The sequence below is a fragment of the Protopterus annectens genome, chromosome 5.part0 (assembly GCF_019279795.1).
Source record: "Protopterus annectens isolate FY-2018-M chromosome 5.part0, PAN1.0, whole genome shotgun sequence".
Lineage (NCBI taxonomy): Eukaryota > Metazoa > Chordata > Ceratodontiformes > Protopteridae > Protopterus > Protopterus annectens.
The window spans coordinates 1,194,120,127-1,194,147,411 of NC_056735.1; the positions used below are offsets into that span (position 1 = coordinate 1,194,120,127).

Here is a 27,285-nt window from a genome sequence, read left to right on the forward strand (position 1 = left end):
TAGCTCACATTGGGTAAAATGTGCCTGGATAAATTAGATAAAATACAGGAATACAAAAGAAAAGAACAAAATCTGGCTCAAGTAACTCCACTAAAACTCATAAGAAAACACATTTAATAAACACAAGCTTCCACACATTAAAGTACTTCCTCAAGCGTTTAATAAGACAAGGTACAATACAGCAAAAAACAGCTCAAGAAGCAATTAAAAGAAGCAAGCATCACAATTCAAAATGTTAATTTGGTGGAGCAAAGCAATATTTTGAAAGATACCAAAGAAGTCATTGTGCTGAAATTGAGAGAACAAGACTATCAATTTCAAGGGCTGAGTGGCTTTCATTAGATGTCAGTTTTCTCCTTGTAACATTTTGGTACCTTAACAGCATGCATAAACATGTACAAATTAATTCAGCAGAACACATAATTCTGTGCCAAGCATCAGGAGGGAAACATACTGACACTTTTAACAATATAGAGATGAATATGAATGCACCTGTGCAAACAGGAAGCACAGAAGAAACTCGTATAGCCCTTAAGTTAAGCAAATAAAATGTATAGTGCGCTTGTTTGGTACATGGCACCACATAATTCTCTTTCTGTCCCTTAATATAATGCCTTGCATTTGAGAATGTGCTGAGCAACATTTAGGACTGATAGATGTCTCTCAATGACAAAATCTCAAATGAGCTGCACTTTTGTCATATACAACGGTCTAAATTTAATTTAATGGTCTTGCAAGACAGGCCCCAACATGCAAACTGAATCAGATACTCTGAGTGTCCCTGTACCCAGAGCCAGCCTTAGCACTCGCAGGGCCCAATATAGATCATTTTGGTGGGACCCCTACGCTGCTCCCCATCTACGACCCTACCCCTCCTACCACTGCTGACTTCTCGAATTTAAGATTATTTTCAGATTAGGTATAAAGAATGCATAATATTACTATAGTAATATTAAAACAATATAATTATTTATAACTTAGATTTTGTCATACGACATATTAAAACAAATAAACTATTAAACACTTGGATGAACCCCAGATCCAACATCTCATAGTTCTTCTCAGAGTCTGCTTAACTCAATCACACTGTAAGGGGCCTACTTGATGGGCAACTGAAGCCTTTTGTCTACATGATGCTTCATCAGATGGGGGCACCCTGGCTCACCAATAAATATGTCCCCAAACTATTGGTCTGCCTGAAACTTCCTAACATACGCAGGAAGTTACTGAACACTTACCCAGTTTACATCTTTTCTGTCTCCCTCCTTTCTCTAATTTGTCTTGGGCCATACTCTCCTTCACATACCATGTACAACAATTGTACATTCTATAAATGCTTTGTTGTTTGTATATACTTTTTCTCTAAAGCATTATACTATACAATTTTATGACAGGTTACAGGTACTCTTTTGTCTATTTTCTCACTGAATTCTTATATATGTATTACTTGTGATTGCGTTTATTTATGCTACATATTATCCTGACTTATACCACTCCACATGCTTGCTCTTAAATTACCAGTGTTGCATTCATAACCAGTGTTGCATTCATAATGATTAAAGTTAATTTCTTTGGTTGTTTCCCACTGAACCAAGCCTGAAAATGGTTTACGTGATCAGTACTCTTCCACAGTGAAACTTTTAAATAAATAAAACTATATTTTTTAAGTAACGTATCCTGTAAATCCAGCATCTTGAGAGGTGATGCAGACAACAAGCAGACTATGCTACACTGAAGTAAGCTCATTTGAAACATGAAACCTGGTAAAATCTTTCGACATCCCAGTCCCCAGCACTTGCTTCCCATGTCCAATGTCCTTGACTGCCAGAAAGTACTGGATATATCAGACGCTTGCACTGCACTTAATGGCTGTGTGAAGACTGAGGGCCTATAATAATCATGAAAAAATTCTAACCACAATTATAAATTCTCATCTCATATTACCCTTTTTTCCTTCATAGGGTTCTATTTGTCCCCTGTACTTTTTTTTTCGATGACTGGCGTTTCTTAAGCAGCTAATTCTCATATCTTGTTACAATCAATTTGTTTCACAAAACTACATAAAAGTGTTAAACTTCCTCAGAATGGTGAACAGTAATGGTAATAATCTTGGTCTGCATCTTAGAGACAGCACTGCTCAAACATCACCACTCTAACAAATATTTTACTTGTGTGGTGGTGAGCTGTTCTGTTTCCAGTTCATGGTGAAGTAAATATTTTTCTTAGCTACTTGTTAAACTGGGTAATTAGACCAATATATGCAGATTACTTCCAGCAATATGCAGGGATAATTTAGAGTGGTCATTAAGTATCATGTTTTGGCAAATGGGAAGAAATTAGAATGCCTTAATGAAACCCACATGGCTGTAGGGAGAACGTGAAAACAAGTCTGTTTAGCATTCTTTAATACATTTCCCCTCAAAACCCATCCGAACCTTGTCCGCAATTTTTCACTAAGTTTCTGCTTGTCCAACCTATTTTGTATGCGACTCAAAATGCGATACCCCTTCAGTACATTCATGAGTCAAACCATTTCTGTTATTAGTTTTTCCACTTTCATCCAAGTGAATCATTGTTGGTCACCTCTGCCTCCCACCACTCAGCACACATACCTCATGTTTCACTTCTCTGGAATTTTGTTCCTATCTGTGACTGCAGCAAACCATTTTTTTTAACATATTACTGAACTAACAACATCACAAGTCCTAGTGATCAGAAGTTACCTTACATCACGTTTTTTTTTTTTTTTTTTTTTTTTTTCAAATAACTTTTTGTTGTATTTTTAAATAGGAAAGACAACAATGTATATATACTCAGGAAGTTAGAGAGGACATACGTAAATACATATAAGCAAAAAAAAAATAAAATAAAATAAAAGACATCCATAAGTACACACATCAAGTCAACACAACAAAACAATTTGACAATTAAAACTATGCACAATATCTACAAGGATATCATACAAGGTTGATTAGTAATGAAATGAAAGGTTATACAAATAAGACATACAATCATGAGACTTTATGAACAAACCCAGAAAACTGAGTTGTAGATTATTTATAACATCTGGTTGAACCACTGCAGACATATGCTTCCACACTTGATTTTATTAAACATTTAAAATCTGGTTGAGCAACAGATTCCAGAGTCTATTGGTGCTTCTTATTATGATTTTTTTGTGCAGTAATATAATTAAAAGCCATATTTCTGAAACCGCTCCAGCTGATTTTGGTTCCATCAATCCAGTTTTTAGTTATATACAACTCAATTAGAGAACAGAGCGAAATCAGAACGTGTAGCTCTAGTTTAGACATTTTTAGGTATGAGATGAGGAGAATTGCTAGCTCCCATGACAGGGTCAATTTCTGGAACATCATCTTGTTATTTTTACACTTACTAGTGTTTGCTTTCATGATGTTGGAGATCGACAATTCCACAGATACAGTGGATATAAAAAGTGTACACACCCCTGTTAAAATGCCAGGTTTTTGTGATATAAAAAAGGAGACCACAATAAATCATTTTAAAACTTTTCCCACCTATAATGTGACCTATAACCTGCACAATTCCATTGAAAAACAAACAAATCTGTTAGGGAAAAAATATAAAAAATAAAAAACGTACAATAAGCTGGTTGCATAGGTTTGCACACCCTTAAACTAATACTTTGTTGAAGCACCTTTTGCTTTAATTACAGCATTCAGTCTTCTTGGGCAGGAGTCTATCAGCATTGCACATCTTGACTTGGCAATGTTTGCCCACTCTTCCTTGCAAAAGCACTCCAAATCTGTCAGATTGTAAGGGCATTTTAAACAGAGGTGTGTACACTTTTTATATCCACTGTATTTCTTGTAAGTGCATTCATTAGCAATCACTAAAATTCCACGCCAGAAAGAGAAGCAAAGGAAAACATAGTACCTTTCTATTATTCTTTAGATTAAGCCTGGTCTTCTGAGACAGTAACTGGAACTGTACATAAAACCAGATGGTTAATCATAGCAGTTTTGGGTTGAAGGCCCTGTTGAACACTCAGCAACAGCAACCAACTGCTATGGGATTGTGAGCCATACAAATGACATCACACTGTGGTTACTAATAATACTGGACTAGCCACCAGTGCAATTCATGGCAGGAAAAGTCTGCTGCACTAACAAGACTTGCAACTCCTACAACAGTACCAAGTAGGAAAATACCTTGGACTTTGCTGTATTGTCTCTCAGGCAAATTTCTGGGTCATGTAAGGTATAATTAACCCGTTTTACCCTAGTGGGAAGGCCCCCTAGGGGAGAGGGCCCTACTGGGCAAAAACCCTGCCTGCACCATTATCACAATATCAGAAACCTGTTGTGATACAATGATACAGCATTATTAAGCAAGACTACACAACCATGCAAACAGCATGCATTCCATGTATGCCTGCTGCATCAAAGAATGGTGCGAAACTTGGGATAAAATACAAATTTTTATGACTATTCATCAAAATTACATCTGCTGACATTTTATTTTTCAACAAGAACACTTTTCTTCAATATAAGGCTATTAAAAACCTAAAAGTAAATTTTAACCCTTCTCCCATGTACAGGCAACAGCCCTTGACCCCAAATTTAAAAATCAAGCTCTAGAGATCCTTACAATTGTGAATTCATCACCTTACAAAGTAGTCCTACAACGGTCCTAGAACAAAGAAACCTTTGTGTCAGTCCTGCATAAAAGGAAAGCATTTATTTACTAGTTTAAAAAATAAAAACAGTAACAAATGTACTGTAGGCATAGTGTATAATGCACTTTCTCTACCATAAAATCTGGTTCCCTATTAAGAGAACGCTTAAATCTACAGCTAAATGTCGAAATGGCAAAATCCCGGACACACGGAACAGCGATTTTTTTCCCAGGGAAAAAAAAAATCACTGGACTGTTTTTGGGACTTTGCAGTTTCCTCCACTGTGGCGCGATCTCGGTGTGGGTATATTTATGTGTGTGTGTGTGTGTGGGGGGTTGTGGGGCCAGCAATTTTGTTCCCGGGGTGCTGTTCCATTTGTTCGGAATTTTGTTTTCGGGTTTTTTTTGGGTCGACTATACAGCTTTCTATTTTAAGCATTTGCTGTTATAATATAGACCCTAAAATGTCTGGTGTTACCATAAAAAAATATGCTTATAAAATAAGAATATGCACTGGCTTACTAAAAAGACAAAGCAATTAATGTTCTAAACAGTCAAGGATAATGAATTGCTCCAGCTTGTCTTTTAAAGATCTCTAGCTACCAGAAAAAAAAATCTATTCTTTAAAATTCTCTAAATATTTTTGGCTGACAAAACAAATTCAGCAACAATCTGCAGTGCCAGCATTATTCTAAAAGAACAATCGTATAAGTGACATATAATATTACACTTTAGTTTTTGCATAAAACCTTAACATCAAGAAATAAAATTCAGTAAAACTAGTTTCCTTTTTTTTCTTAAATATGATTCATAGGTATTAGAAGGCAATTTAGTCTCTCAACCATTTAATACCTTGCTATTATCCTCTCTCAGACTGCATCCACTTTCTCAAGGAGTGCTTAGACCAATGATTCCCAGGGTAAATATGTAGATACATATTTCAGCCATCCAGGTTAAGTCTGAAGGATGATGATGTGTCACACTGCTTAACAGGCAGGGAAGACTATCCCAGAGATGGGTGAGGTTCACTATATAATGAATCTCTCTACCATCACATTCTGTTTACCTGCTGGTGAATATTTAAATAGTACAGGTGTGAAAGTAAATGTACCATAACAGCAGACATCTGTATGGTCATTGATGCAGTACTTAGCTATATCCCCTTGTTACATCCTTTGCAGGATAGAACAAATATATAGCCAAGGCTACTGCAGCAGTGAGTAACATGAAGAACATCCATAGTTCTGGATATACAAGAGAAAGTACAAGAGGGCCTCTAATGATGTGAAAGACAAGGCACAGATTGCTCCTTATCTGTTCAACAAAAATACTGAAATAGTATCACCAGAAACAAGCATCTGCAAAAACTTCAGTAAGGACCATTACGTATAATGTTTGCAAAGACAAACCAACAAAATACAATTCTCACGCAAACAGTACACAATACAGACTTTTATTATTACTATATACCCCTATTCTACAAGTTAACATATGTACTGGGATAAAGTCACTCATTTCAAAATATCAAGCTCTTCACAAAGAACAATGCACCCAATTTTGAGCCATTGTAATAAAATAAAAAACAATATAAATGCAACAGGGAGCAGATGGGTGTAGCTCTGACTGGGACCAGAAACTCACATGCTGCAGAAGCCTGCAAAGAAAGTGAGAAGTAAACTGCCAAAATTGGCTTCCACATCTTTAAAGTAGGCCTGTCTGGTTTGCTAGAACAGTTCTGCCATCCATCACAGTAAGCCTGTCAGGTCTGCTGTAATAGTGATGCATGGCAGAAACCTAAAACATCAAGCCATGTGATTATGTATTTCTCAGGGCTCGCACTCTGGCCAACAAAAAGTGCTTGATCTATACGTAGACATTAGTGGGCGCACACATGCATGCACACTTCACTGGGCCAGAGCAGCAGGCCCAGTTCATGTGCTGGGGTGGATAGTCAAGACCATGAAGCTGAAAAAAATACTTTGTTTTTAATGAATGATGGCTATGATCTCAAACTTTCACTGGTGACACTGGCAAGAATAGAATGAAAGCTATAAACTAAGTGACTGAAAGGGAAGGAAACTTTTCAAACAATAACTTGGAAGAACTAATAAACCCAGCAGAGTAAAACATTCTGAATCCTCAATAAACAGAAGAGTATTCTGAGTACAAGCCTGGTTCCACAGTGTTTAGGACCCAGACAACTTCACTTAAGTGGCATCTCAGGCAAAGTACAGTTTTGTACCTACCATAAATGTAGATGTCCGATAGATATGCAACTGCAGTCCTTACATATGGGTTGTCCTGCCTCAGGCAGCCCTTCGGTCGACCGGATTCCAAAGTCTGGGTCCGGCGTCGGCTGATGTCGCCTCTTCCCCGACATCAGAGCGGCTGGGGTATAAAAGCATCAGCCGATGCCATCTTCTTCAGTGTTTCTTGCCCCAGATGCCAGGTGCCCTCCAAGGAAGGCTAAATTTAGAGACTGGATAAAAAATTCCAGACATGCACAACAGTAATAAACAGATACACCATAACAGAATTCCCCAGCTGTTTTGAAAAAGGGAAGTGGACCCAAAAAGGAGAATTTACAGAGGGGTAGGAGGGAGGGAAAACCTGACTGCAGTTGCATATCTATCAGACATCTACATTTATGGTAGGTACAAAACTGTACTTTGCCCTTCAAGAATGCAACTGTAGTCCTTACATATGGGTTGAATACCATAGCCAAGCTGGGGGTGGTAGGATCTAAGATAAAGATGGTGTAGCTAAAATGCCCTGTAGGACTGCCGAAGCAAAGCCTGCTCGGGATCTGGAGTATAAAGGCAGGTTGTAGTGTTTGGAAAATGTATGCACGGAGCTCCATGTAGCAGCTTCTAGAATGTCCTTTGTAGCCACCCCTCTTAGGAAGGCTGTGGAGGTGGCTATAGCTCTGGTGGAGTGTGGCCTGATATTGGCTGGCACACCTTTTCCATGGAAAGAGTAACAGATTCTGATGCAGTGTCCAATCCATTTTGAAATTGTTTGTTTGGAAATTGCCTTCCCTTGTACCCCAGCAGCGTAAGCTACAAATAGTTGGTCAGACTTTGTTGGTTTTTGTTCTGTCCAAGTAGTAGCGCAATTGTCTGTGTATGTCCAAAGTGTGCAGCAGATTTTCTCCTTTATTTTGAGGATTGGGAAAGAAGGTAGGCAGGTGAATTACTTGATTTAGAGACACCCTGGATATAACTTTTGGCATGAATGAAGGGTTGGTTCTTAAAGAAACTCTGTCCTGATGAAAAATGAGAAATGGAGGTACTGCCATGAGGGCCTGTATCTCCGAGACTCTTCTTGCTGAGGTAATTGCCAACAGGAAAACTGTTTTACAGGAAAGAATTTGCAATTCTGAAGTAGCTGCTGGCTCAAAAGAAGGAAGAGTTAATTTTTACAACACGAAGTTGAGGTCCCATGCAGGCACTGGTGGTTTTCTGGGAGGTTTGATATTCTTTATCTCTCTTAGAAACTGTCATAGAAAAGGATGTGAAAACACAGGTGGATCGCGGTTGTATTTTGCTGAAATTGCTGAAGTGTGTATTTTTATGGAAGAATATGAAAGGCCATTATGTAGCATTTCTGCCAAGTATTCTAGTATCTGTGGGATGCTCATTACTGATGCATCCTGACCCTTGTTGGCATTCCAGATGCTGAATCTCTTCCATTTGGCTGAATAAGTTTTTCTGGTGGAAGGTCTGCGTGCTTCCAGTAAGATCTCTTGAACTTTCTTGGAGAGAGAGATATGGGGAGAAGTCATGGAACCCTCCAAGCTGTCAGCTGCAATGTTTGCAGGTTGGGATGAACCGTCCTGTAATTGTGCCGAGTCAGAAGCAGAGGCCATTGAGGCAGGGCCCACGGCTTGGTGTGAGTTATGCTCCTTAGTAATGGATACCAGTGCTGTCTTGGCCAGTCTGGAGCTATCAAAATGCCTTTCGGTAGTTCTGCTTTGATCTTCAGTAACACCTTGGTCATTAATGGTAGAGGTGGGAATGCATAGATTGTTAGAGAGTTCCAGCTGAAGGAAAGAGCATCCATTCTCCAGGCTTGAGGATGGTGTGTCCTCGAGCAGAACTTCTTCAGATGATGATTGAGGTGTGAGGCAAAGAGGTCTATGTCCGGCCTCCCCCATGCATGAGTTATTTGTGAAAAAATGTCTGGATGCAACATCCATTCGTACGGATCCAAGATGTTTCTGCTTAGACTGTCCGCCAGAACATTGTCCTTGCCTGGAACAAACTGGGATTGCAACTGTATGTTCAGTTTCAGGGACTTTTCCCAAAGAGTCATTGCTAGCCTGCAGAGAGGGTAAGAATGAGTGCCTTCCTGTTTGTTTATGTACCACATAACAGTGGTGTTGTCTGTCTTTATTAGCAGTTGACCTTGCTGAAGAAATTTTCCGAAGGCCTCGATTGCATGAATCACTGCCAACATCTCTTTTTGATTGATGTGTAGATGCACTTCCCGGGGGGCCCATTGCCCTTGAATGCATCTGCCCTCTATGTGCGCCCCCCCATCCATGGTCTGAGGCGTCTGTTGTAATGGTTTGGCTTGATTGAGGTTTGTTGAAAGACATGCCTTTGTTTAGCTGGCTTGCTTGTGCCCACCACAAAAATTTCTTTTGTAGACATGGAATGAGTGGAATGATTGCTTCTAAGTTGTGGCTGTGTTGAGACCATAAACTTTTTAGGTACCATTGTAGTTTTCTCATGTGTAGTCTTGCCAGTGGAATCAGAAGAATGCAAGATGCCATGAAACCCAGGGCCTGCAGGATTTTCCTTGCAGTCATCTGGGTGTGCTTTGCTAGGCTTTTGAAGTAATCTGGTAGTTGTTCTTGTTTTTCTTCTGTGAGGAAAGCCATTTGTGCGTTTGTGTCCAGTTTAGCTCCTAGAAAAATTATTTGTTGGGATGGCAGTAGTCTTGATTTTTGAACGTTGACTGTGTATCCCAAAGCCTGTAGTAAGTGAATGACATAGTTCAAGTTTCTTATCAAGGCTTGCTTGCTGTCCGCTTGTATAAGGCAGTCGTCCAGGTAAGGGTATATTTGTATCCCCTGGAGTCTGCAGTGTGCAATTACTGATGTCAGGCATTTTGTGAATACTCTGGGCGCAGTAGATAAGCCAAAAGGCAATGCTGAGAATTGATAATGCTCTGACCCTGCAAGAAATCTGAGGTATCTTCTGCAACTGTGTCTGATTGGGACATGCAGGTATGCCTCCTTGAGGTCCAGAGTAACCAGCCAAGACCCCTTGCCCAGCATAAGAAGAAGTTACTGTAACGTCAGCATTTTGAATTTTGGCACAATGAGAAAAGTGTTCAGAGCGGAAAAGTCCAGTATAGGTCTCCATTGTTTTTCTTTTCTTGGAACAAGGAACAGTCTTGAGTAGAATCCCTGGCCTTGTTCCTGAGGAGGAACCTTTTCTATTGCTTTGATTTGTAGCAGCTTTGAAACTTGTATGAGTGCCTCTGCCCTTTGATTCTGTGGCAGGTTTGGCATGCCTTGTCTTGCTGGTAAGGTATGGAAGTGGAACCTGTAACCTTTGTCTATTATGTCCAGAATCCATTTGTCCTTTGTTAAAACGTGCCAATTTTTTGAAAATAAGGATAATTTTCCGCCTAAAGGTGCTTCTCTTTGAGCCTTGGTCGGCGGTGTCAAAGTCAAGTCATTGTGATTGTCCCTGTGGAGCAGTAGAAGTCCCTGCGCCACTTCTCTGATTAGTCGGTTGCCACTGGCGGCCCCTGTAGGAGCCTCGGTATTGCCCTCTACCTCGAGCACGCCTGTTTTTTCCCCTTTGGAACTTGTCAGCGTCTGGAAAGGACCAATTCTTCGAAGGCCAATTCCTGCTGAACCTGGAGGAAATCTTTGACTGTTTGTACTGATTTAGCCTTTTCCTCAATTGATTTCAACACATCCTGAGCATTAGCACCAAATAGCTTGTGTTTTTCCAGAGGTGCATCTAGAAGCTTTACTTTAACATGGTCTGGCAATGCCTGTTCTTTCAACCAAGCACGTCTACGTATGACGGCCCCTGTCATAGCTGCCCTACATGAAGCTTCCAATGCATCATAACCACACTGAAGAAAATGATTGCTAACCTGCTGAGAATTATGCACCAAATCCTGCAAGGCCTTTCTATCTAAAGGCTCAGGACAGGCTAACTTTTTCTGCAAATCATCCATCAAGAAATCCTGATACTGAAACATATGAAAAAGACAGTTAAGTGTCCTCATGGCAAGGGTGGTTGAGGTATAAACTTTTTTGCCCCACCTCTCCCGGGACCTAGATTCCCTGTCTGCGGGCAAAGGATTTTTGGCCGTGGAAGTGGCCACTCCTTTGGGCCCCTGGGAAATAGTTTCTAGATCAACAGAATGGGCCTTAAAAGAGATGTTTATGAGTCTCAGGAACCCTGTAATATCTGTCTGGCTTGACAGGAGCAGGAGGGAGAGAATCAGGAGAAGCACTCGAGTCTGAGTACACATCATCCAATACATCTAACACTGGTGGAATAGCTAAAGGCCTGTGCTGGGGTAACTTAAGGAAAGTACGAAGCCTTTTCCTGGAGTCGGAGAATTCCTGGCCCTGCCACTGAAAATGCTCTCTCATGGAGTGGAGAATTTCCCCGAAAGAAATATCCCCAAGGGGGGAGGCAGAGGGAATAGATTCATCAGCATCCGAATCCTCGTAGGCCTGGAAGGATTCTTCCTGGGAATCTGAATGGCCTGAGTCACCAGAGGCTTCATCTGAGGAAAGGGTATCTGTCTGCTCAACCCTAGGCCTTTTGCCTGCAGGCAGCTGAGAACCTCTGTCTGGATGAGCCTGAGAGCCTCTGATTAAAGAAATTAGATCTGCAGCTAAAGTCATGATCTGTTTATCAGAAGTGGGACCCTGGGAAAAAGATTTAGGAGGGTGAGACTTAGCCTGGCTGGCAGCCTTAGCACGTGTGTAGGCCTTGATGGACATAGACACCGGAGACCTAGCAGTCCCACGCGTAGGAGTAACTTTGTCCACCGGTATGGTGTCAGGCAAATTTTGGGCTTCGGTTTCAGGAGGAAAATCAACAACCGGCACCGGGGTAGCCTCCGGGACCGAAGTGTGCGGTAAAGCGGTGTCGTCGGTCTGGAGCGGTTGAATTACCGCGTCCAAAGAGACCGATGCACTCACGGTAGGTTTTGGTGTGGTGTCGGTGGAAGTCGCGGGCCGAGAATGTCGGTCCCGGTCCTTCTGTTTTTTTGGAAATATGCGTTGTCGGTTGTTCCGACGGCATGATATAGGAGTAATTTTCTCCAAAAAAGTCTTCAGCAAATTCTGCCCGGTGCCTGAGTGTGCGCTTATTGAAGCAAGCACAGGCAGCACAGGCTGAGACGTCGTGGTCCGGGCCAAGGCAGGGCAGGCAGTAAGAATGGAAGTCCTTATGAGGTATTTGTTTACCACAAGACAAACAGTTATTAACTTTTGCAGTTTTATCTGACATCGGCTGAGGCAAGAAAAGGTTCCCCAACGGGGTACTTAGCTTTTTGATGACTTCGGTAACTGAAAACACAGGAGCTGGCCGACCGCCACTTGCGAACTGCTTCTGCTTCGGGCGCCGCGCGGCAAGAAAGACTGAAGAAGATGGCGTCGGCTGATGCTTTTATACCCCAGCCGCTCTGATGTCGGGGAAGAGGCGACATCAGCCGACGCCAGACCCAGAATTTGGAATCCGGCCGACCGAAGGGCTGCCTGAGGCAGGACAACCCATATGTAAGGACTGCAGTTGCATTCTTGAAGGACAACAGAGATGTCCCAGAATGGAAATGAGCACAGCCCATGCAGGCTCGTGTGTTGTGTGTGTGTGTTGGGGGGGGGGGCTGTCAGACATTCTACCACCAGCAAGCAGAAGCCTGCAGACTAATTAACAAGACCAGGGGATATGAGCTTGGCACTACCAAGCAGGTGAGAGTAGCCCTCACAAGCTTGTGAGCAGAAATAGGAGTCATTTCTTAGGTTGAATATCTGGAACATCGAAAAGGCTTTTATGCTGGTTGCCAGTATTGTGGAGATTGGGGAGTTTGCCCTTTCCACAAAGTAGCATGATCTCAAAGTTGTTGTACATAACTTGCAAGGAGATGTGGGGCATGGAGGGTGGGAATGCCATGCCCCCCTGACATAAGATTTTCTCAGTGTAATGAGGTTCAATGTTGGCATTTTGAACCTTTGTTTTCAATATATTGACATAGATCTGCAGAAGCATACTCACTCCCACACACAGGACTGGCATTCTAGTCACTTCACTGTGATGTGACTGCCCAAACTGGTCACTCAGGAGTAGGAATAGGCCTTATAACTACCCCCATAACCTCTATCATGTGATGATCCAGTAATGTGGACTAAAACAAAAAAACACACATGGCCGTTTGTATGCATTTCCAAGTACAGTTCACTTATATTGTATGCATTTCCAAGTACAGTTCACTTATATTGTATGCATTTCCAAGTACAGTTCACTTATACAGTACTCATCCTTGCATGGAAAACACCTGCAGTGTTTTCTGCCAAGTATGCTTTTTCACATTCCCGCATTAACACCAGTGCCAAAGCACTGCATTACTCACCATCCTATGTGAGCATATATTCCACATCCTAAACTAAATATATTAAACTAATTTAAAGAATGGGCAAACTGTACATCAACACCATGACTGGAGAATGGATGTTCTCCAACAGGGTATTAATGTACAAGTAATGCCCAATGTCCAGTGCTTCACAGCAGCATATCAAGCTGCTGTGGAGCTCGGACTGCGAAAAAAAAAAAAACTAATGGCCGCCATGCAGCAGTTCTGCAGTTTAGCAAGCATAAAAAAAAAAAAAAACGATTGATAATGTGTGTATGTGTGTGTGTGCGTGTGCATGACACAGAGAGAGAGAGAGAGAAAGTGAGAGCGATCTCGTGTGACTGAATGCATGTACGAAAGTAGAGGAGACTGTGTTTGTAAGAGAGATCGAGAGAGAGTGAGCGCGATCTTGTGTGAGTGAGTGTGTGTATGAAAGCAGTGGAGACTCTGTGTGTATATGTATGTGTGTGAAAGCAGAACAGACTGTGTATGACAGAAAATGGGCTCCATGTAAAACTGTTGTGTTTTACTTGGTTATTTATTTATTTTTTTTTTAAGCACAATATTTTTTTTATATAGGTTTGGTGTAAAATGCTTCCTCCCAACACTATTAACTTATACTACAATAATTTTGAAACATTAGGTGGAGGAACTATTTTACATTAAAATGCATAAAAAAAATTAAATATAGTACTTAAAAAAAATAAGTAAAACAACAATTTTACAGAGACCACATTCTCTAAGTGCAATAATGCCTGACGGGTTGTGTGTTCATGTGTAATTAATGCCCTTCCAGGAGTGTAGAGGCCCTCCGCCTATGGCGTCGGGCCTCATACCCCTGTGCGGGCATTAATTACACATTAACACACACCCTTATCAGGCATTATTGCTTGCTTACATGGTCTTATGCTATGCCTACAAATCTGGAAGTCTCAAACTACCCTGCTCCTTTGTCAGTAACAGTTTTTCACCTGAACTTTTTTTTCCCCCAAAGAAACCCTATTAGTTTCTTTTTGATATTCTTCCACATGTGATCTCTCAAGTTGATACATACAAGCCTAACCTAAATAAAGAAATTAGTGGGGCAAAAAACATTAACTGCTTGTTATTCATAGACAATCGCCAACACTATACAATTTCCATAGTCTTACCTATCTTATAAATTATTTGAGTAATTTCTTCCCACAATTCTTTAGCTGATTGCTAAGCATCCTGTTTCAATCAACTTCCCAATTATCTAATTTTTCATGATCCCACAAAAAAGGGGAAATCATGCTAGGGCATAATTCATTACTATAACCTTTTTTTTATCTATTTAATTAACAAGCCTGCTATACTATTAAAACATTTCAGTTTATCAAACATAATTTTTTAAATAATGTTCTGGATTGGTAACATGTACTAAGTTATCTGCAAAAGGGTTAGTTCTCATTAGTATTTCTCCACTGAACAAATTACATTGGATTGTCTTATGTCCCTGGCCAATGGATCTAAATTTAAAGCAATGAGTAACGGTGAAAGTGGACACCTCTGCCTAGTCCTTGTTGTACAGCTAAATACCTTAGACATTTCACTACAACACTTTACTCTAACTTGAGCTCTTTTGTAGATATCAAATATTGATGTTGCCCATGTATGTGGAAACCTAAATGCCTCAAAAGAGCTCTTCATAAATTCCCAATTCAGTCAGTCAAATTTTTTGGCATCCAAACATATAAACATTAATATATTAAATTGTCCAATGCATTGTTTTGAATAACAAGGGTTCTGATAATATTTATAAGTTTGCCTGACTTCTTCAAACCCACACCGATCTAGGTCTATTATTTTCAGCAATAGGTTTGCCATTCTTTTCCTTGTATTCAGATTTCTCATCACTTCTTTAATTACAGTGTCCTTTAACTTTTATGTTAATACTGCCCTAATTCTGTTTAGTGACGAGTTGTATTTGTCTCAGATATAACTACCATTTCCTGTGTGTTTTTCTGAACCTCAACAGCTTGTTGACACTGTGTACTGCAACTTACCATTACATTCATCATTTTCCTGGGTCCACTGCTACCCTACCAATCATACAATGATTTAGTTATCTTTTCAATATTTTATTGCCTGAAAAGCTGAGCCAACAATTTGGTTGCTCTATAGTTATTGTCAGAAATGATGTTCTTAAAACCATTCTAGCTTTTATGAACTGTTCTTCAAACTACTATGCTCCACTTACTCTTTTTAGCTTCTGTAAATCCTTTACTTTAAACCTACTAGATGCATACCTTGAATATTACACCATCTCATTCAATATGTCACCATATTTCTAAACTTCAGTTTGTTATCCTAATTCTTTGCAAGTGCTTTATTGCTTAGGTTGAAAAATCTAATAACATTTTAGTTAAATTATGATCTACCCAACCATTAAGTGGCTTTCTTTTCAGAAGAAATACTGGAAAACACCAATGTTTATTACAGACTTAACTTTTTACAAAACTTAAATTTGTTTAGCTGCATGATGTGACACTACCATCATCATCTTCAACATCAGCCCTACCACACCCCATTTTCTACATTTGGTAGAGTGCCTCAGATACCTTGTTCTTGGCTAATGTGACTACGCTTAGCCTCTCTGTTAGTCAACCAGCCTTCCTTCTCAGCATCTCCCACTTTTTCTTGCACTCCTTTTGATAACTTCCTGAACTTCTGCATTCCACTACCAGCTTTATGCACCATATTACCATATCTGGCTTGGCCGCATATCTGTTCTATAGTCTTCACGCATGCTGTTTTGAGGCACTGCCATTCATTTTGACTTCCTCTTCTTCCTAGGGAAGTACAGCCTGGAGTATTTCCTTGAACTCTGGCACTTTCAATGCAGTCATCCCAGATCTTTAACCTAGTCTCTGTTGAACTTATAGCCTTATCTGGCCACTGCCTGTAGCTAATTGAGGCCACCAGCGATTTATGTTATAGGTCACCTATTTCACTGGGGATGATTTTTTCAGTCTCTGATTCTATGCCAGTGCCCATGCCAGTGCCCTCTCCTTACTAGAAGGAAGTAACCCAAAGCTGCATGTTTGCCATAGTTGTATGTGAGCTTGTGACCTCTCTCGATAAGCGATGTGTTGGGCAACATCAAAATGTTTGCAAAATAAGAAGTCTAGGATGGCCTCTGTTTTACTCGTGTCCACATGGACTTAAGTAGACCTCGTACCCTTCTCTTTCTGTACCAATATGAGCATTTAGAATGCCTAGAACCAAACACTTATAGGTGCAGGAGAAGTCAAGCATGCACAATCTGTTGTAAGTGTTAATATGTCTCTGGCATTCTTCTTGTACTGTAGTACATGCTAAGAAGACCCACCATGTGGTGGTTCAGCAGCCTCTGAGTAGTTTTCCACCTGACATGGTGGCCATGACTCAATCCATTATCTGGGCATTTGATTTCAGTGTACATACCTGGGTTATGAGTGATGCCAGTGCTTCCACAAAATATCAATCATCCAAGGATCCTTATTTTTATGGAACCCTGAACCTGAGAGATCTGACCAGAGTCAGATCAGTCAGATTTCTCTGATGAGGTGCAGAAACCAAAGCACACATTTCCTTTTTTCCACATGGCGGCTAGATTGTATTTAATTGGGAGCAACCATTGGTTGCCCCATTATTACCAGGGTTTAGGATCTTTAGGAGGGTGATGTCCGTACAGAGAGACCTTTCCTCCTTTGATTCCAGTGTTGGTGAATGTTTCTAAGAAGGCTTGTAATTCTCCACTTACTGTGGCCAAAGTGTTTAATTCATGGTTTGTTCAGCCATGACTGACCGCCAAGTCCCTTTGTCTGCAGACCCTGCTTCTGGGTTCGCAGTGACCTTGGCCAATAAGAAGGCAGCCATGTCTTTTTCAAACCCATCCCTCAAGATAAATTAGGCAAGTGGCTAGAAACTCGGGAACACAAGATGGCACAATGCAGTAAAGTGTTTAACTACCAGTGTTATGTGGACGTTTATGTTGAGATGCATGTATAGTTCAGAAGAATTTGCTGCATCATTACCTGCACAGCAAAAGGTCTATGTCAAGGTTATTGTTTCCAATGATTCTCACGTGTCAAAACTTAAAAATATGGAAGGGCTGATACTAGTTCTAGAAATGCAGCATTGTCAGTGGTGATAAGGAGATGGTGCTTGGTTGCACAGCCAGAATTTTTCTGATGAATTAAAAAAAAAGAGATTATGAATGCTCCTTGAGTTTGTGTGTTTGGTACAGCAGCTAATCAAATCATTAAATACTGGAATGACAGAGGAAATGTATGCAAGGAGTATCAGAAATGTTCCATAGTCTCAAGTTATTCTCTTAAGCATGATCATTTTTGAATTGTCAAGCAGACGTCGTAGCCCAACAAGAAAAACAAGGCAAAAAAAGGAAACAGCAGGACTAGAGCTCCACCAAGCTTAACAAGAGGGGTTCCTTTCCCAAAAAGGATAACCCCTCCCCAACTTACGACTATGCTGAGGTGCAGCACCCATTATTTTTAAAGTCCCCATCCGGGTGACTGCTCTCAATAAGGGGGCCTTGGCCATTAGTGGTTTCTGAGCAATGGGGGATCAATATTGTTGGCAGGTGTTACAGATGGTAGTGTAAAGAGCAGCAGCCTCCATCCAGGAGGAGTTTGCCCTTAGCCAGCAAACCAGACATTATACCCTCCTATTCACCCAAAGATCCTGGACTCAGGGGTCAGAGAACCAGTCTCTCCTTTGGAAAGGAGGAGTGATTTCCATTCCAGAATTTTTCAGGTTCCCAAAATAAGAGCAGTCAAAGTCTCCAAGTTCAAGATGCTGGGCCTCCAGATAGTGTTCCCCTCATTGCATGGTGACCCTGGATTTGAAGGATGCATATCATCATATTCCCTCTGCTCATCTCTTAAAGAGTCATCTGAGAGCTGTTGTGTCTGGTTTGTAGTTTTCAGTATTGCCATTTGCACTATCCCCTGAACCTCAGTTGTTTACAAAATACCTTGTTCTAGTAGTGATCCACTGTCAGACTCTAGGCAGTTATGTTTTCCGGAGTGTCCAGACTCTCCGAACTAGGAGTTCCAGCTGAACCGAATAAAGACATGGCTAACACCCTCACAAAGCACTCACCTTTCTGGGGGGCTTAACTCCAGCAAGCAAAAGGCTTTTCTGCCCAAAGACAAGAGCCTGTCTTACCAGATGTTGTTTCTGGAATTCTCCATGGGAAATTATGCCTAGGAGAGAGAATTCCTAAACATTTTGCGAGTAAATGTCCAGGATTCCCATTATGCCACTTGCCCATCTTCAAATGAATAAAATTCAATGGTGTGCACAAAATTGTTGGACGCAACACCTTGGATTCCCAGTTACCAGTGCTGCCCTTCATCAGACAAGAGTTACAGGGTGGAGAGAACAGTCTATTATCAATCCAGGTTTTCCTTTGTTCCTGCCAAGTGCTGGTGCTATCTGTCCAGACAGATTCAGCCGATTTTGCTTGGGGAGCCATGTGAGGAAACAAGAGCAAGCCACTTGCGGACCCAAAGATGCACATAGATATCAAGGAGATGGTGGTGATGCAGAACTTGAAGGTCCTTAACCATCTATGGACTTCCAGGTCCTCTTCTAGTGGTTACAGACAATACCAAATTGATGTGCTACCTCAACAAATAAGGGTTCACAAGGTCTTACCTTCTGTGTCAGCTGGTGAAGATGGTCTGGGAGTTGGTCTCTCAGTATTCTCGGACTCTTCAGGCATTATACATCCTGTCAGAGCAGAACATTGTGGCAGAGAGATTAAGCAGACTCACAAGAGAGGAAACTCAAGCCAGTGATTTTCAAGGATTTAATCCAAATTTGGGAGAATGCCTCTAATTGATCTGTTCACCTCCTTTCAAAAGAGACAGCTGGAGAATTCTGTTTCATACATCCTTGTAGCCATGTTTGGAGAACAGATGCATTCTTGTTCCCTTGGACAGGAATGTTCCTGTTTGCGTTTCCAGCCTTTCTGCTGATTCACAAGGTACTTCTGAAGTTTCATAGAGAGAAATGCCAAAGATCACTGTGGTGAACCCCTACTGACCCAGGCATTCTCGGTTTCCCCATTTAACGGTAGTAGCCAGCATCATTTACCACAGACTTCCTCACACTCTGGATCTGCTCACACAGTTTCAGAGGAGAATGGTGCATCCTGATTTGGAGAAACGTCAACTGATAGCCTGAGTGATTCAATCAGACTTCCATTTAGGTGCTTGTTTCATGAGAATGTACGGCAGATGTTAAAGGAGGCCAAAAAACCTGCTGCTAGAAAATCTTAATTTTACAAAGGGTGAGTTTTTCAATGTGGTGCCTAAATGGGCACAGAAGTTACTGATTATATTATCTTCCATGTAAATACTGACTTTTAATACTGTTCTCACTCAGTACATCACTCGTTATGGAATCTCCAACTTGTTTTGAAAACAATTTAATCTCCTTTATTTTATCCATCATTTGATTCTGGAAAACAGCAAAGGTCTTTGTAGGAAATCTCTCCTTTGAGGACCCAAGGTGTTATCTTTTCAACATCTGATTACTGGTTGGTTGGTTGCCACTCACTCCTACCCCCAAATCATCTTTCCTTTTTGCCAGTTCAACTTGTGCCCGTGGAGGGTTTGTGTAGGTTTTTAATGCAGAAAGGTAAAAGACTCGTAGGAATACAGGATACAATAACCTGAAACATTTAATTTCTCTGCAGTCTCGTATGAAATTAAAGCATTTCTGAGTCATTATCCACATAAATCCTTACGTCACTAATCTTAAATATTGATCTTTTCCCCACAAAAAAACTTTTCTCCATTAGCTGGAGTGTCTGCATTCTGATCAATATAGTTCTTGGTGGCCTTCTCAGTCTCAGATTAGGAATACTTATTCTGTGTGCACTCTTTTAAAATCTGCAACACAAATTCCAATCCATGTGCTAAGGCACATGTCTCAGAAGTCTTTATTAACCCTCCCCCCCCAAAAAAAGTCTTTATAAACCCCACCACCACCACCAAAAAAAGTCTTTATAACCCCTATCTTTTTGGACTGGTACTGCTTTAAACCCAGTTTGTCTGTGTGACCTATCCTTGAGATCAGCTAGTTTTTGTGTCATTTTTCATGTTTTAATTGCAGTTACACCACCTTTTTCTTTAGTCTCCTTTTCAGTCTACTAGTTACTTCCTCCAAATGTCTAGTTAAAACATCGGTTTCTTGTCCCATTCTGTTAACTTGTCGCTATGTATTCTAACAGAATAACTTATGAAAAATCTCAAAGTGCATTTGGTCATCTTTCTCTCTTGGGGTGAGTGAAGAATTTTCTACTTCAGCTGAAATTACCATTTGCTTTTCTAACCTCTGCTCCATCATGGTGATTTCAGACTCCTGTATGTTCACTGGTGTAGAACACTGATGAAACAATGACCAATTACAGACTCCGCCCAGAGCTCAGTTACTCTCTTTTGCTATTGGGCCATCTCTGAAATGTACCATCAGCTCCAAGTACTCCCCAAACACAGGGGTGTCTAGTGGGGATGGGGTGGCTGTCATCCTCCTTATAATCCACATCTAAAGTGGATAACTCCAGAGGAAGTAAATTGCCCCTTTCACTGGGCTTTCCTGGGTTTCTTTTGGGGTTGAGAAGTCCAAAGAAAAGGAACATACCATCGTTATTCAGTACATCATGGGGGAGGCTCCATAAAGGATGTGACCTCTTGGACCTACAACTGTGTGAAGAGGCTGAAGAGAAGAGGACCATATGTATAGGATCATAGGAAGTTACTAGGCTATTGGCCCTGAGGCCCTTATAAGGCTAGCCAAGAATTTAGCCCATGTTTAGATAAGTCAGCACCCAAAGCCCCTGTCCAGCAGGGACACAGGTGGAATCCCAGGGGTGTATTTTCTAGTTTCCCATCCAGTTATCCAGGTTGCACTTAAAGAGGAATAATGAGGTACTCTGTTTGACGTGGAGGAGGAGTCTATTCCACAGATGGGGGGGAGGGTCTCTAGGAGACAAATTTGTCCTGCCAACAAGTCTTATCGATGTCACAGACCAAGTTGAGGTTGCATGTGTGGGTTACTGGAATGAAGCTTGACTTGCGGATATGCAGCAGTCCCATCAAAGCGAGGTCTGAGACTGCTTTATATATCAGACAGAGGTCACCTCTAAGGAGTCTGTATAAATTGAGGTTAAAAGCCTTGTCCCTCTACTATCTATGTAGGGTAGATGTTTGAGGCCCTGGATTCTTCTGGTGAGGAACCTCTGTGATCTCTCCAGCTGCTACATGTGCTTTGTGAGGTACATGCCAAAGGGGGCGTTGTACTCAATAACTGGCCTCATAAGGGAAGAAATACAGGGATGTTATGACCTCCTTGTCCCTGGATGAGATACCCTTACTTATGAGGTGGGCCATATAGAAAGCTTTCCGTACAACAGAAGCAACATGGTGGTCAAAAGTTTGTTTGCTATCAACCTGGGTGTCCAAATCCCTCATGACTGACTGCGTGCTTAGGACATTGTTATTAATGTGATATGTGGGGACGTCACTCTCTCCAAAGGGAATGATGATGCATTTTTTGGCATTTAGCTTGAGGCCATGTTTTAGGCACCAGTCATTTGTTTGGGTGAAACCCTCTTGGAGGGTGTCCGCATCATTTGGGGAATTGATGACAAACTTGGTCAGCCACGGCCCACTGGTTTTGGCCTGCACCTCAGAGAAGTACATCCCAAATAATAGAGGCCCCAAGACCGATCCCCGGAGTACTCATTACAGGTTTACTGCTGGAGGTGGCTTCCCCTGTTTTGATTAGGTGGGTTCTATCAGTGAGCCAGTTTGCTATATATCTCATAACATATAGATTGATGCCTACTTGCCAGAGTTTAATCTATTATGCCTGAGTGGGGAACAGTGTCGAAGGCTTTGGCCAGAACAAGGTAGGCAGTGTGCAGTCTTTCCCTCATCCATGGCTTTCGTGACCGTTTCAAAGAAGTCAACCAGATTTAACAGACACGACCTTCCCTTGACAAAGCCAAACTGTGTGGGGTCGAGTGTTTGGAGGTTGCCAATGTCCCTGTTAGTGAGATCAATGATAATCTGTTCCATGGTCTTGCACATCAGGCTAGTTAGGCTGATAGATCTATAATTTCCCAGATTGGTGGACACTCCACCTTTGTGTAAAGGGATGACCGTGTCTGTCCTCCACTCGTCTGGGTCAAAGCCAGTACTCAGGCTTTTGTTGAATAGGGTGCCTAATGGTACAGCAAGTTAATGCCTAAGTTCATGTTGGATGCAGCCTGGGATGTTATCAGGTCCCATGGTGGCTGTATTTTTTGTCTTTGAGAGGGCAGTGATGGCCTGTTCCCTATAGAAAAGGGGAGAGGGCAGATACTGGGGATGTCCTGATTTATTGGTGGGGGGACAGAGGGATGATGTTTTCGCTGAATCTGTCAGCCAGTAGGTTGGCTGTATCTTCCAACATTTGTGTATGTGGTGTCCTTGACCACCAATTCTGAACAGATCTGGGTGCTTCCTTTGAGACTGCGGACATATGTGAAGACAGCCTTATGATTGTCTGTAGCAGATGTGGCCAATTTGGACTCGAAGTTGGCTTTAGAGGATTTCACTAGTGCTCTTATTTGCTTGTTGAGGCTAAGGAGAGATTGCTTCCAATTGGGCACCTGCATCTTCTTGGTCCTGGACAGCAATGTTTTCATTTTGTTATATAGTTTATTTATTGCAAATGTCCACCAGACAGGTTTACTCTTCCTTGCGGAGGATGATTTTTGTCCTCCTTTGCTTGAGCAGTAAACTGTACTGCAAATGCCAGATATTTAGTCTCAGGAAATGACAACCAGTTTTCTTGCATCTCTGTTAATTGCTTTGTTCTGGCTATAAAGTGATTGCTCTGTTATAAATTGACCTGAGGGTAGGAGGCACGGTACGCTCTGCTTCGCTTTGCTCCCCTACCCACCTCTTCACTTGTGATTCTTTCTCTAAAACCCTCCCTAAATCACCATACTATTTCTATATATACCCTTCTGCTTCTTCTGTTCTACTTCATCTCTTTTTAATTTTTAGCGCCATTCCCAACTATCTTTCTCTCTCCCTTACTGCTTTGCACTATATCCACTTATAACCACACCTTCCCCAGTAGTAGCTATTCCACAATGTATCCTTTTCTTTTTCTAAATAAACCCTCATTTTTCTTACTTTGACTACATCATTATACTCTAACCTTTAAAACCCCTCTACTCCTTACATTCCAAAGATACTAGGACAACTTACCACTCTTCTTTTATAAGCTTATACTTCCTTTAGCTCCACCTCATACAAACTCCCTCCAATTACAACTACACTCCAGTCTACTACACAACATCCCCTCCCACACCTTACCCATATAACTCTAACCACCCCCTCTTTTTCTACACTACTATCCCCACTGTATTTTCACTTATACTCTACCCACTATAACTGCTTCACTTCCAACACCCGTAATTCCCCCTCTACTTCCATTTAAGCCATCTCACTCTACATCAATCATGCTGTTTTACTCGCACCTCATTTCTCTTTCTTCTCCTTTCTATCCTAATAACTCACCCAGCAACACTATTGAACAAATACACCTCAACTATAACCTTGTCATCACAACTCAATCCCCCCAACACAAGCATCTCCCAAAAAACCCAACACTGATCACTACACAGATACTAATCTTCTATTCCCACCCTAAAGTCCTCAGTACTAACCACTGCAACCTAAAACTAATACAAATACCCAAATTACTTAAAACTCCTAAAAACTAGATGTTCTTTCATGGCCTTAAACCTGTGCGGTGACAATTACCCTAACCCAGGTCCCACTCCTACCACACAAGCAAAAAAAAAAAAAAAAAACTAAAATGTATCACTCAATATCAGGAGCATGTGCAATAAACTGACACTCTTTCATGTCTGGTTAACACACACTAACCCACACATTTTAACCCACACATCCTTGCTATTACAGAGACTTGGCTAAAACCAGAAATAAAAGATACTGAAACTCTTCCCCCTGATTACAGCATTATCAGAGTAGACAGAGCACATAAAAAGGTGGTGGAATAGCCCTAATTTTTCCTCATACTTAAAAATACTATACCAAAATTCTGCCTGTACTCCCAGGACTGCATCTCAACTCAAAGCAACACAAGTTCAAAACTATATGCAACCTACAAAAACTCAGCAAAGAGGTATTTAATGAATCTCTAAATGCTATAGACTTGGTCCCTCCTAAAAAGACTTCCACTTAATGATGCAGTTGAACATTTCAACAGCACCTTCCTAAGCATTCTTAACTCCCTAGTCCCTCAGCGAACAAAAAAAATAAAGAATAACCATGCCCTATAGCTCACCAAATCATGTAAAATTTGAATGAAAGACAGGGACAAAGCATGGACTTCCTGGCTAAAGAATAAAAACAACATAAATCTTCAGTTATATAGACAACCCCACAACCAAACAAAAAGACAAAGATTGCAGGATAAAAAAATCATACTACTCCTATATTCAAGGTAACAAAAACAACCCTAAGAAATTCTGGTCCTTGTAATGTCACTACTCAACCCACAAAATAAGAATAATCCCAATCCATACCCCAATATGCCATCTCTTCAAACAGCCACCAAATTCAACTCATGCTTTATAGAGTCCATATCCAACCTAAAAGTAAATCCAACTCATCCTCTCCAACTCACTACATCTACTAACACCCCCAATAATAACCTCTATACACCTCACACATTACACACACATAACTAACCCCTCATTCAAAGTCAAAAACCAAACCATCCCCAGCTTACTTTTCAGCCCATCCCCTTTATCTCAAATAAAATAAAACTACTATAAAAACTGAAAGTTTGCTTAACCTCAACAGACAACCTCCCACCAGAATACCTAAAGTTCGCCACAGAAGAAATAGCATTCCCTGTTAGCATCTTAATTAATAGATCCATAGCTGAATAACATGTCCGTAACCCAAGAAAAAGATCACACATTATCCCTTTACATAGGGGAGGCAACTCCACTGACATCACAGACTTTCATCCTATTGCAATTTTGTCCTCCCTCTCTAAGAGTCTAGAAAAATGGGTGTACCTACAACTTCTCCACCATCTTACACACAAAGCTACTTTCCCACACTCAAATGGCTTTAAACCTGTACACAGTACCTCAACAGCCTTATTATCTTTCATGGACTCTTGTCAACAAAGCCTGTGACACTGGCAAACTAGTATCTGCAGTATTTCTAGATTTGACCACAGAATTTGACATGGTATCTCACCCCAAACTCCTTAAACAACTTTCCAGTATTGATCTACTCTCCTCCTCACTTCAGGGGTTTTCCAGCTACCTAGCTGACAGGCAGCAAGCGGTAAAATGGCAGGGCTCTGTCTCACCATATCAAATCACAGCCACAGGTGTACCTCAAGGATCCATCCTTGGGTCATTATTATTTAATGTCTTCATCAAAAACTTACATACATCCTCCTGTGAAGGCACTCTAGTCCAATATGCAGATGACTCCACTATCATCTGCATTAACTCACCTACGGAAAAAAAAAAAAAGCTCCTTTTCATAGGTTAGTACTAGGCTAACTGCCCTTATGAGTCATTTTAAGCTTAGCCAATTACCCCATGTCAGAATCAAACCCTGTACCTTGTGTTTCTAAGGTAAGCACCTTAACCATTACACCAACCTCCCACCCTTCACCCACAAACTCCATAGCTACAACAAAACAAACTTCCAAGATCTTTTCAGACAACAGTGAAACTGAATTGGTTCAGCATACCAAACTACTAGGTGTCACAACTGACAATAACATCAAGTTTGACCTACACATACAAAACTGTAAAACAAACAAACAAAAAAAAAACACCAAAAACAAGGGATGCTATACAGGAATGAAAACTTCCTCAAAGCAGCTATCCAAAATTACCCTGGCCAAAACCTACCTCTAGCCCTCACTGTTATACGGGGCCCAATTCTTAGTAACAGACCTCCCTTAAACAAAAAAAAACTTGAAAGCTGCTATAACAAAATTGCCAAACTTGCCACAGACACAACCCTCTAACTCATCACTGTAAAGCCCTGCATTCTCCAAGATGGCTTGAACTTCCCCATCCACCTCCAATATGTACAGCTTACTACAGTACATAAAATCATCGACAAACCATTAGCCTTGTCCTGCTCTTAGCCCGTTTATCAACTTTTACATCCCAAATAAACATCTCAGATCTGAAGACAAACATCTTCTTACAACTTATAAACCTAACAAATCCCAGGCCTAAGCCTTTACTCCGGCTCTGTGGCAAAACTATGGAACTCCCTTCCTTTAACTATCAAAGCTGCTACTAACCTGCACTCCTTCAAAACCTCTATAAAAGAATATTTACGGGTCTATTGGACATTACCAAAATGTCAGTAGACAGACTTTCAAATCACCGAGACGAAAAGAGCGAAGTTACATACAACTGAACCGGCAATCATCTGAACGTCAGCATAGTGAACAATTGAAATGTCAATTCCAAGCTAAGCATAACAGGAAGTCCATTGATTTCCGCACTGTACTGAAATCTCAATGTTGGTATATTTAATTAGCAGGGGGTTTGGGGGGGGGGGGGCACTCCCCTACAAAAACATAACATTTTAAATTAAAGTGTTTGTGACTTTTGTTTTAACAAATCTCCACTGAATATTTTTGAAGGGCACCTGCGTAAATATTCAGTGGGATTTGTTATTTTCAAAGCAGCTATTGGCTTGTGGACGAGGTCTGGATGAGAGTTAGGTAGTTGTGTAGTTCATTTTATTTAACAGGGCAGTGCTTACATTGGATGAGTTTTTGTATTTTGTTGATGGGTTACGTGAGAGGTTCATTGCATGTTATTGGGTCATTTTTTTTTTTTTTGATAGTCTGCTATGTGTTGGCAATTGTGGATTTTTGGTGTTGCTGTCTCTGTGA

The 27,285-nt window shown here is 41.0% G+C and overlaps 1 protein-coding gene across 1 annotated transcript in view; it reads right to left on the reverse strand.

The window, feature by feature from the left end:
• Positions 1-27,285, reverse strand: part of HADH (hydroxyacyl-CoA dehydrogenase) — a 625,146-nt gene that overhangs the window by 411,329 nt on the left and 186,532 nt on the right. The window lies entirely within an intron of this gene.